The sequence below is a fragment of the Choloepus didactylus genome, chromosome 4, assembly GCF_015220235.1.
Source record: "Choloepus didactylus isolate mChoDid1 chromosome 4, mChoDid1.pri, whole genome shotgun sequence".
Taxonomy (NCBI): Eukaryota; Metazoa; Chordata; class Mammalia; order Pilosa; family Megalonychidae; genus Choloepus; species Choloepus didactylus.
The window spans coordinates 117,592,450-117,602,308 of record NC_051310.1 but is presented as its reverse complement, the minus strand read 5'-3'; positions in this window follow the sequence as shown (position 1 = coordinate 117,602,308).

Sequence of the window (9,859 nt, the reverse complement as noted above, 5' to 3'; positions counted from 1 at the left end):
AAAACCATAATTAAACAAAACAAATTCTATCAGACATTTATTTCGAATGTTAATTAACATGGAAAAGAAAGCTCCACTTAAAAGATTTGCCTTACTATGTAAAAGTACAGAATTTTTAGAATACGGAATTTAATGCAAGAATATAGTTGAGATCAATGGATCAACGACAATAAAAAAGATCCTAGAAAGATTAAGGATGTATTTTATGTATGGAAAGACAGCTGGAAAGAGATTTCAATGAGTGTTATTGTCATAATTGGTTTTACTCATGGAAAAAGATAAAAATTTATTGCATGCTCATAGTCTACACAAGAATAAACCCCAGATAAATGAAATGCCTATTTGTGAAAAGACTGACTTACATGACATTTAAAGTATGAAGATTACCTTTATGAACTTAGGGTAAAGAGTGATAATTTAAAGGAGACCCAAATGAGGAAAATCATAAAGAAAAACATTGATAAACTTGACACCATCAAGATTAAAACTTCTACATTACAAAAGACAGCACAAAGCACAAGTAACAAACTGGAAGAAGATATTTGTTAGCTATACGCATTTGAATACTCGGCTATATGGATTTGACTGTGTAAAGAATTCTTAAAATCATTAATAAAAAGATAAATACACCACTAGAAATATCATCAAAATGACAGACAAGCAATTCACAAAAGAGGGAAATATAATGGTTAATAAATAAAAATATTCACCCTTCCTAATAATCAGTGAAAGTCAAATTAAAAACTGCATGATATCATGAGGTAAGTCACATGAGAATATGTATTCATGTATATATGTTACTAGAATAATTTTTACTAGAATATGAGGAAATAGTAACTTTCATGCAATGCTGGTGGGAGTATAAATTGGGATAATCACTTTGGAGAGAAAGTTAATAACTAAAGATTTTATTAACACTTTGGAGAGCAAGTTAATAACTACAGATGTGCCTATCTTGTAGTTCAATACTTATATATGCCCTAGAGAAATTTTCACATATTTGTACAAACAGAATGGTACAAAATTGCAAGATTATTTCAGATAGCCAATATTCACAAAATGGAAATGTCCACTGGTAAGGAAATGGATACATTATAGAATGTGTATGTGATTGACTACTATACAGCAGTTAAAATGAATAAAATTAGAGCTATATGAGTCAATATAGACAGATTGCAAAAACACAAAAATGAGTGGCAATAGCAAGTTGAGAATACTCCAGTTGGCATATCATTTATCATTTGTGCAAAACAGTAATATGTATAAATAGAGAGAAATATAGAATATAGATAGAAACATATAGCTATAGAGACATTGACACCACACCAAAGTTCATGTTAGTAGAGAGAAAGGCAGGAGACTGGGGTGGGAGGTCCCAAGGAGACTTCAACTTCGTTGGACATTTGGGAAAAAAAAAAAAAAAAGGTGAAAGATTGAAACAAAATCAAGTTTGCTCTGACTTCTTCTGTCCAGGCCAATCCCCCACCCCACACCCCCCAATCCCCCTCACATCAACTCCTCTCCAAGACCAGATTAAAATCAGAGCTTTCACCACCAAATTTGAATCATTTGTACATATGGTATCATCAGTACAGCAGCTAGCATTCCATAGGGTACTTTGGTGCAGCCAAAATATTTTAGCCAAGACTACAGCTGCTTTCCCTGGCTTCTGGCAGTCATAGGAATTCTTTTTATTATTCCCTGGGACCCTAGCAAATAAACATCTCTAGTCTTCCCTTTCTTTTCCGGGCTCTGCTTTCATCTTTCAAGGCCTGACTACATTCAGAAATTATTGTGTGCTGCTTTGAATTTCAGGGCTTTCCTTCCCTGATGGAAAATTTCTTCTGGGCTATATATGTATTATAGTAATTAAGAGTGTAGTCTCTGAAGTCCATTTGCCTGAATTTCTGTTCTGCCTATGTGACCTTGAACAAGGGACCTCATGTCTCTGTACCTCAATTTCAGCCTCTATAAAATGGAAATGAAAATAGGACCTAAGAGTAAGTTTCTTGGGATGTATAAGTAATAACAGCTCACATTTGTTGCAAGCTAGGTATTATTCACTAGGCTAAATGCTTTACCAGTCTTAAATTATTTAATCTTCCCAATGACCATATGAGGTAGACATTTTTCTAACTCCATTCTACAATTGAGGAAACTGAAGGACAAATGGATTAAATATTTATCTATTTGACCCTGGTTGTTGGGACTTTAACCATGAAGCTACACTGCTTCCCTGTATAAAGGGATAAGGAGGTTCTCGTGCTGCATCTCACAGGGTACTTGGGACATAGGAAACATTCAAGAAATGTTAGTTGCGGTAGTGGTTACCTATACCCAGGCAATTCAACAAACAAACACAAACTTCACAGAAGATGCCAGACCCTATCCTCCAAGTGAATCACTGAGCATATCACACATGGCTGAGGAGCAAAACTGTGAGGCCCAGATCTCCAGTATCTGCTTATAAAAGCAATGTGTAAGAGCGGGGGAGAGGGCTGCCCGGTGTTTTGACTTCCGTGACTACACTTCTGCAAATCCATCCCATGGGCTGTGTGGCAGTGAATATTACAGACTGGCAATGAGCACCTGCCTGAAGTGTTTCATGTTCTATAGTCTTCTAAGCCCTATAATATCGCAAGCTATCCAAGGGCAGGGATTGCATGCATCACCTTCCATTGGACTCAGACTTGTATTCCTGCTGAATGACATGTTTGCTTCAGGTCAAATAAATGGCTAGCTTATTTGGAGATAAGTTGTTGCAACCTAAAAGACTGAGAATCTTTGAAAGGAGTCAAACTTCTGAAACTCAGAGTCAGCCGGGATGCTGCTTTGGTTTCTATAGGACCCGAAGAATAAATCAACAGAAACTCCTCCCTAACTTAATAAACTAATGAATAGGGAAAGCTCATGTCAATTAAGGGACTAGCCAGTTCTGGGCACAGAACAAGCTTTGTTGGCCAGCTGGTTGACTTTTCAAATCAGCCCTGTTTGTCAGCACCCAACTCATTAACCAGAGCAAAACCTTAAAGAACTGCAACATTTTATAAGCATCATAGCTTGCAAAATATTTTGAAGTACATTTTCTTTTTTGATCCTTACAAAATGTCAGTGAGGAAAGGTCCATTATCTCCATCCCATAAATAGATAAGAAAATTAGATCTCGATAATTTGAATGTATCTTCCAAAGCCACACATAGGTAATCCAGTTGTAGTTCCGTTTATCTACTCTGCCTGGTGCTCATCTCTCTGGTCTACAGGTGACGAATGTCATGTTACATGGTTTTGCTGACATTGCTCTCCTTATCCTCTCCAGACCCAGATCCATTTTTATTTTAACTAGCTATAGGAATCAGATATGATATTTGGAGTTATTCATTCATTTCCACATTTATTAAGAGCCTGCAATGTGTCAAACATTATTCCTTGCAACAGAGGTTTGGAAGAATACAGATGAATTACATAGGATTGGTATTTCACTATTTTCCTCTTCCTCATTTTAACAGGCAACAACACATCTGTCAAATCCATCTCCTCTCTACCCCTTCATTATCTTTCTCCTGGACCATTTCAGTAGGCTCATAACTGATCTCAGTGCTTCCTCTCACCATGTTCTTGTCTGTCTTCTCACAGCAGCTCAGGGCAATACCTCTCCTCTGCTTTAGCCCACCACATGTTCTTCATTTCTACAGGAAAAAGAACAAGGCTGCAGGCAGGCTCCTTCCAGGTCTATTTTCTCCTCTCCCACCCAGCCCCCACTCCCCATCTCTTGCCATTCTGCCTGGCACTTCTGTAATGCTCTAGCAATAACAAACCACTCACAGGTCTTCAAACACAGTTGCCTTTGCTCATTCCCAGCTTCTGCATATACAGCTTTCTCTTCCTGGCATGCTCCTTCCTTTTTCTTGCCTAGCAAATTTCTATTTAGCCTTTTCAACAAAACCAAATGTTTCTTTCTCTTGGAGTGTTTCTCTGACAGTCTTCCCTGCCTCCCAGCAGCCCCCAACTCTTTAAACACTTGTCATATCACACTGTGAACCTTCTATAATGTCTGTCTCTCCTTCCAGACTGTGAACACCTGGATAACAGAGCAGCTTTTACTGATATCTTAGCACCCAGCTCAAGGCCTGTCTGGGCACAGAGTAGAGTCTCAATAATACTCTGTTTAAATTGAATTAATTGAATTGAGAGAACAAATAATGTACTTAATCATGCACTTACTCCTCTACTAAGAAGAAAAATCTGCTGTCTTCAAGTCTTAGTTTTCCTGAGCTGCAGTGACAAATACCACAAACTGGTTTTGGCTGAATAATAGGAATTTATTAGTTCATGGTTTCGAGGCTAGAAGCCTTGCTTCTTCCCAGCATCGACAGTGCTGTGGCTTGTCTTGTTCCTTGGCTTTCCTGTCACAGGGCAATGGCCTCTCCTTTCTTTCCCTGGTTCCTGCTGACTTCCGGCTTCAAACTCCTCCCCCTGGCTCTCTCTCACTTTGGCCTCCAGTTTATTTCTCTTTATAAGGCCTCTAGTAATCCAGATTAAGACCCACCCCTTCATTCAGTTGGGCCACACCTTAACTAAAAATAACTTCTTCAAGAGGTTCTATCTACAATAGGTTTACCCCCATAGGAATACAGATTAAGATCAAGAACATGTCTAAATTGTGACAGCCTACCACATGCGGAGGGACTGTGTGATTCCACATATTGTCTGTTTAAATATGTTAATCTTAAAACTATCTCATTGTGCCCATGTTCATCACTTGTTTGTTGAAAGGTGAATGTTCTGTTTGGTTTTATGTGCAAAATTAAAAACAGTTTCTAAGTATTATGGGCTCTGTCCTTGTGGGTATACAGTAATATCAGACATGTTCTCTCCCTTCAAGGTGATAAGGCCCCCTTCTCTTGAGGTTAGGATCTGAGCAGTTGGACAGAAGGATGCTGTCATCAGAAGCCCAAGCTTGAGAAAGAAGCAACAGTAAAGAGGAGCTACTGGGAGCCAAGAGGACAGATGAGCTGTCTGGGAGAGAGAAGGCAGAGCCAAGAGTAAAAGCTCAAGTCTTGAGTCCTGGGCTCCTGCAGAGCCGGGCAGAGGAGGAAGAGTGACCACCCACAGTGGAAATGAAGCAGGGAGGTCAAGGACAAAGAAATCACAGTGGACAAAGAAGTTGCATTCAACAATAGGACAGATGCCCTAGGGGCAGTCTGGATGGACTGTAAACCACCGAGAGGTGGGGGTCATTTCTGTAGCTCTTTTTAGAGCTCAATAAGTGTTTTCTCCATTCTTGTGTTTCCCTCACTGATAAACAACCAGGCTCCATCAGGCTCGGTGAGACTTTAAGCCAGAGCAGATCCATTTCTCTCCGTGGAGAGGTGGACAAAAGGGGGAGGAGCAATTCCCCATCTCTGTGCCTCCCTTGTCAGGTCCCTTGTATTCTTAAGCACTACCTCATCAGTATTCCAACCCCAGAGTCCCTCCAAATACCCACGTAAACATTCATTTACATTTAGATTATGCTTTTCTGGATCCAGATTCTTTCCCTGAAAACTCTAAAAATGCAATTATCAGGAAAACCAACATATCATTTCTAAGCCTTTTGGGTACAAACTTTCTCCTCCCACAGGAAACTCCTCTGTTGAGTGTGAAGCAGCTCCAGGACTGTCTGGATTGATTTGGTCACACCCCAGCACACTAGAAAACAAAAATTTTAAATGTGTGCTTTTCTGTAGGCTAAGATGAAGGTTGAAGAAGCATGTGATCAAATCATTCCTTTCATTGTAATGTTTAGTGAGGGAGGAGGAGTAAAGGAAAACTTGGTAGAGAGGAAAAAGGCTTGGAAAAAGCACTTGGGTTGGCGGAAAGAGCTCTGCTCTGGAAGTACAGAGTTGGCTTCAAATCCTAACTCAGTGGCTTCTTGGCTTTCAGAGCGTCAGTTTCTTCATCTGTAAAACTGGGTTGATGATATGTACCTTATAAGACTGTTTTGATGATTCAGTGAAACAATGTATGTGAATATACCTAGCATAAAGCAGATGTTTAGCAAGTTCTATCCATTAAGTTTTGAGGGATGGGGATGGTGACTGGTGGAAAGCAAGAGGTGAGAATCATCATGGGAGGGGAAAATGCATGAGCCAAACCACAGAGGACTGGGCAGTAAATGAATTTGTTTGCTAGTTCAATGCCTTGAAAATCACTCATCCCAAGCAATCTTGGGGCTCTTTCATCAAACTTGGACTAGGAGATCAAGGGCTGAGTTTAAGGGCAAGTGAAAAGAAGGGAAGTATTCCTTTGCCAAGCAAGAGATAAACATGGGGAATTGGTCATGCCTGAGCATGCACCAAATCTACCCTCTCTTGAGGTATCAGTGCCTAGAAGTCCAAAGCAAGACAAGGAAAGAAAATGAATAAAACAAAGAAAATACCAGGAAGTGAAAATACCATGGCACAAACACTCATGGTCTGTATGCACATGAGTCAGAGTGCTCACAGCTGAGCAGGCCTTGCTGTCTTAGATTCCAGATCACAACTTCAGCACACAGTGAAATGATGGGCTAATCTCCATGGGAATCCCACTAGCTAAGGAATATCCTCTAGAACAGATTTTAAAAACCCAAATGCCTTCAGTGGCCTTCAATTAACATCTCCATAGCATGTGGTGTTCCTACACACCTTCACTGTCCCCTTTCTCGTCAGCCAACCCTTGCGACCTTCTTTGATGGAGGGGAGAAGAATCCATATTGCTGGATATTTTGGGAGTGGAGTAAGTGAAGAAAGGGGCACAAATAAGAACCTGGCTAAGCATCACTAAAATCTAATTCTTGCCCACATTAAACTTAGTATGGCTTTAACCTGCCCCATCTCAGGACCCACATTTCTTTGTTATTAGAAGGAGGACATTACCCACCTAGTTCACAACAAAACTGTGGATAAGAGGTAAAGTAAAAAGGGCTTATGTTTGTATAGCACCAAAAGCATACAGACATCCATTTTCTTTTACATGCTCACAACACTGTTGAAAGGAAGACTGGGAAAATGGCAGTTTCTCCCCCTCACAACTGAGGAATCTGAAATTCAGAGAATTTAAGTGACTTGTCAAGCACAAGTCAGGAGCAGAACTGGCCCCAATCCCAATGCCCATTCCACTCCAGCCCACTGCCAACTTTTGCTATAAAAATGTAATTGATTGTAAATTATTCATAAAATATGGTGTTTCTTTTTATATAATTTTATTGTTTCCCTTTTTAACCAAGTATTGCATATTCATCATAGACAACTTAGAAAGAACAAATGAGTAAGAGGGAAGAAACTATGATTACCCATAGCTCCACTGAAATACAATGTTGCTTAAAAAAAATAAAAAGACAAGCACCACTATACTAATTACTTAATATACAATCCTAAAATTACTGCAAAGATGAACACATTCAAGAGTAACACTGGGCAGCAACCAGAGATGGCGATTCTGAGGAAGGTGGCTTTAATGAGTGATGAGGCACTAGTTACAAGTAAAAGTGGATCAAAGAGTTTCAATTTTTAAGTCAGGTCTGTATGCGGTTGGGAATGTTCCAATGGAGAGGGAAATGGCTGGTGTCTTAGAAGGGCAAGGAGAGAAGTGCTGGAGTGATGCTTTTGAGGGGTAGTACACAAGTGGAGGGAATAGGCTACAGACTTCATACACTTCATTAGGAAGACAGCAGAAGACATGGGCACACAACAGAAGATAGAGAGCTGTGGTGGTGAGGATCATGGAAGTTCTTTTCTGATGTGTCTTTTAAAAATTTTTTTCACTGAAATTGGAGGCAAGGTCTGAGTGCAAGGATGTGGGAGGAAATTTGGGATATTTGAAGAGAAAAGAGAGGGTAGAAATCACTGTCTCAGAGGATGGGAGAGAATGGACTGGGAGGATGTGCGGTGGTTGAGGGACTTGAAGCCCTCGACTTGGGTTTATGTTTTTCTCCAGCTATAAAAGCACAGGCTTGGAGTAAATGAAGAGCGGATTTGATCAAGTGCGTGATTAATCAAACTAGAATGAAGAAGTATGGGAGGTGGGGAGTCTGCAAAGGAATTTAAGTGGTAAGGAGTGAAGAAAAGACATCAGGTTTAAGGTAGGAGGATCAACATTTGAGGTGAAGAGCTATTGGAATTGGGGTAGAAAGGATGTAAGCTAGAAAGAAGCAGTAGTGGTCAGAAAGAGGGATGTTTGAAACTGAGATTGTTGGAAACATTGCAGTTATTTGTAATGACAAGGTATAGGGTATGTACGACATTGGAAGTGAGTGGCTGAACTAGGGTAGGACAGAATCATTGGTGAGAGAAGTTCCAGGAACTGAGATACCAACATGGTGGAAAGATCATGCACAGGAATAATGTATTATCAAGAAATAAGATAGAAGTAGTATTGAAAAGACTGAAGTGAGACAGAGCTAAAACTGTGGAGAAATGTGGTTGGTGACCCAAAGATAAGTAAATGACTTTCCACTACACCAGGCCAATAGCATTAGAAACATCACTGGGTATTGGATCTTGGGACTCTGACAATCCACAGCACTTACAGTGTGGTGTTTCCTAATTTGAAATGCTTCAAGTATATAGATATTTTTCAATGGGTAAGAAAGCAAATAAATGGACAGAGCATATAAAATCTTAAAAATGCATACACTCCTAACCTCCTCTACTGGGAGAACTCTATTTAAAAGTATACAGACATTGGGATGATACACTGAAGAGCTTCCTCTGAAGAGTGCTGAGTTTTCTTCCTATAGGCATTTACATTACTGGTGGATCACCTTGAACTAGTGGAGACTTAGTTTTAGGCTTTCTTATGGCAAGTCTATTTCAGTGCCTTCATCCCAGGATGTGATGTTTACTCTAAGGTGTGGTCATTCTGGGATTTCAGGGGAAAGTCCAAGGTATTTACCATTCCCTTCTAACTTGGCAAGACTGGAACTTCAAACTCAGTCTCCCCACCATAGAGAAAACTGCCATGAAAATTCTGCTGACTCAGTTCTCTGGCTATCATGTTCCCTCTGAGCTCCTGGATTCTCACTCTGTACATACATAATTCAGGGGTCAGCCAAGGATTTGAGAGAAGTTTATACTTAGATTTGCTAGTCTTCACTTTCTGGTATATTCCGCCTAACTTACTAGTTCCTCTGGCAACTCTGACAGTCGGTAAGAGGATGGCTTTCTGTTTGAGCTCCCCCATGCAGACTGGGAGAGCTCTCAAGGAAAAGCCTTAGGATGTGGACCTCACCCAATGCTGTTCCCAGATGTCATCGGTCAAAACCCTTCCAGCTTCTGCTGCTATCTGTTGCTTTCTAGTGCCTTCAAACAGTTGTTTCATCTATGGTCCATAATTTATATCAGCAGGAGGGTTAGTTCAATAAAAGTCCATTCATCATTACTGGAAATTGAAACCCCCAGATGATCCTGTTAAAATACATGTAATTTCCTGTTTCTCCTCAACCCAAATCTCTGAAAAGACCCCCATTCAACCCAGAATCACAGCAAAGTCCTCACAGTGGCAAAAGTATTTCAGAAGAGAGGGTTCTTAGCTAAGACTTGAAGACAAAATAGCAGGAGTGTTCCAGCGACATCATGTGCAAAGACGTAACGGCTTGAGACTTGGGAGTTCAAGGAGAGGCAACTACCTCCCAGCAGGTTGAACAGACGATATGATAGAAACAGGTACGCACTAACTGAAATGCAGGTCACTCAAAGGACCTGGTGTATACCAGCTTTGAGAAGTACACAGCACCAGTTCATGAAGGGCTCCATGCATGCCAAAGAGTTCAGACTGTAATCTCTAAAAGATGGGAAATAATTGAAAGATTTCTTATCAAATGTACTAGAGAAGAAGAAAG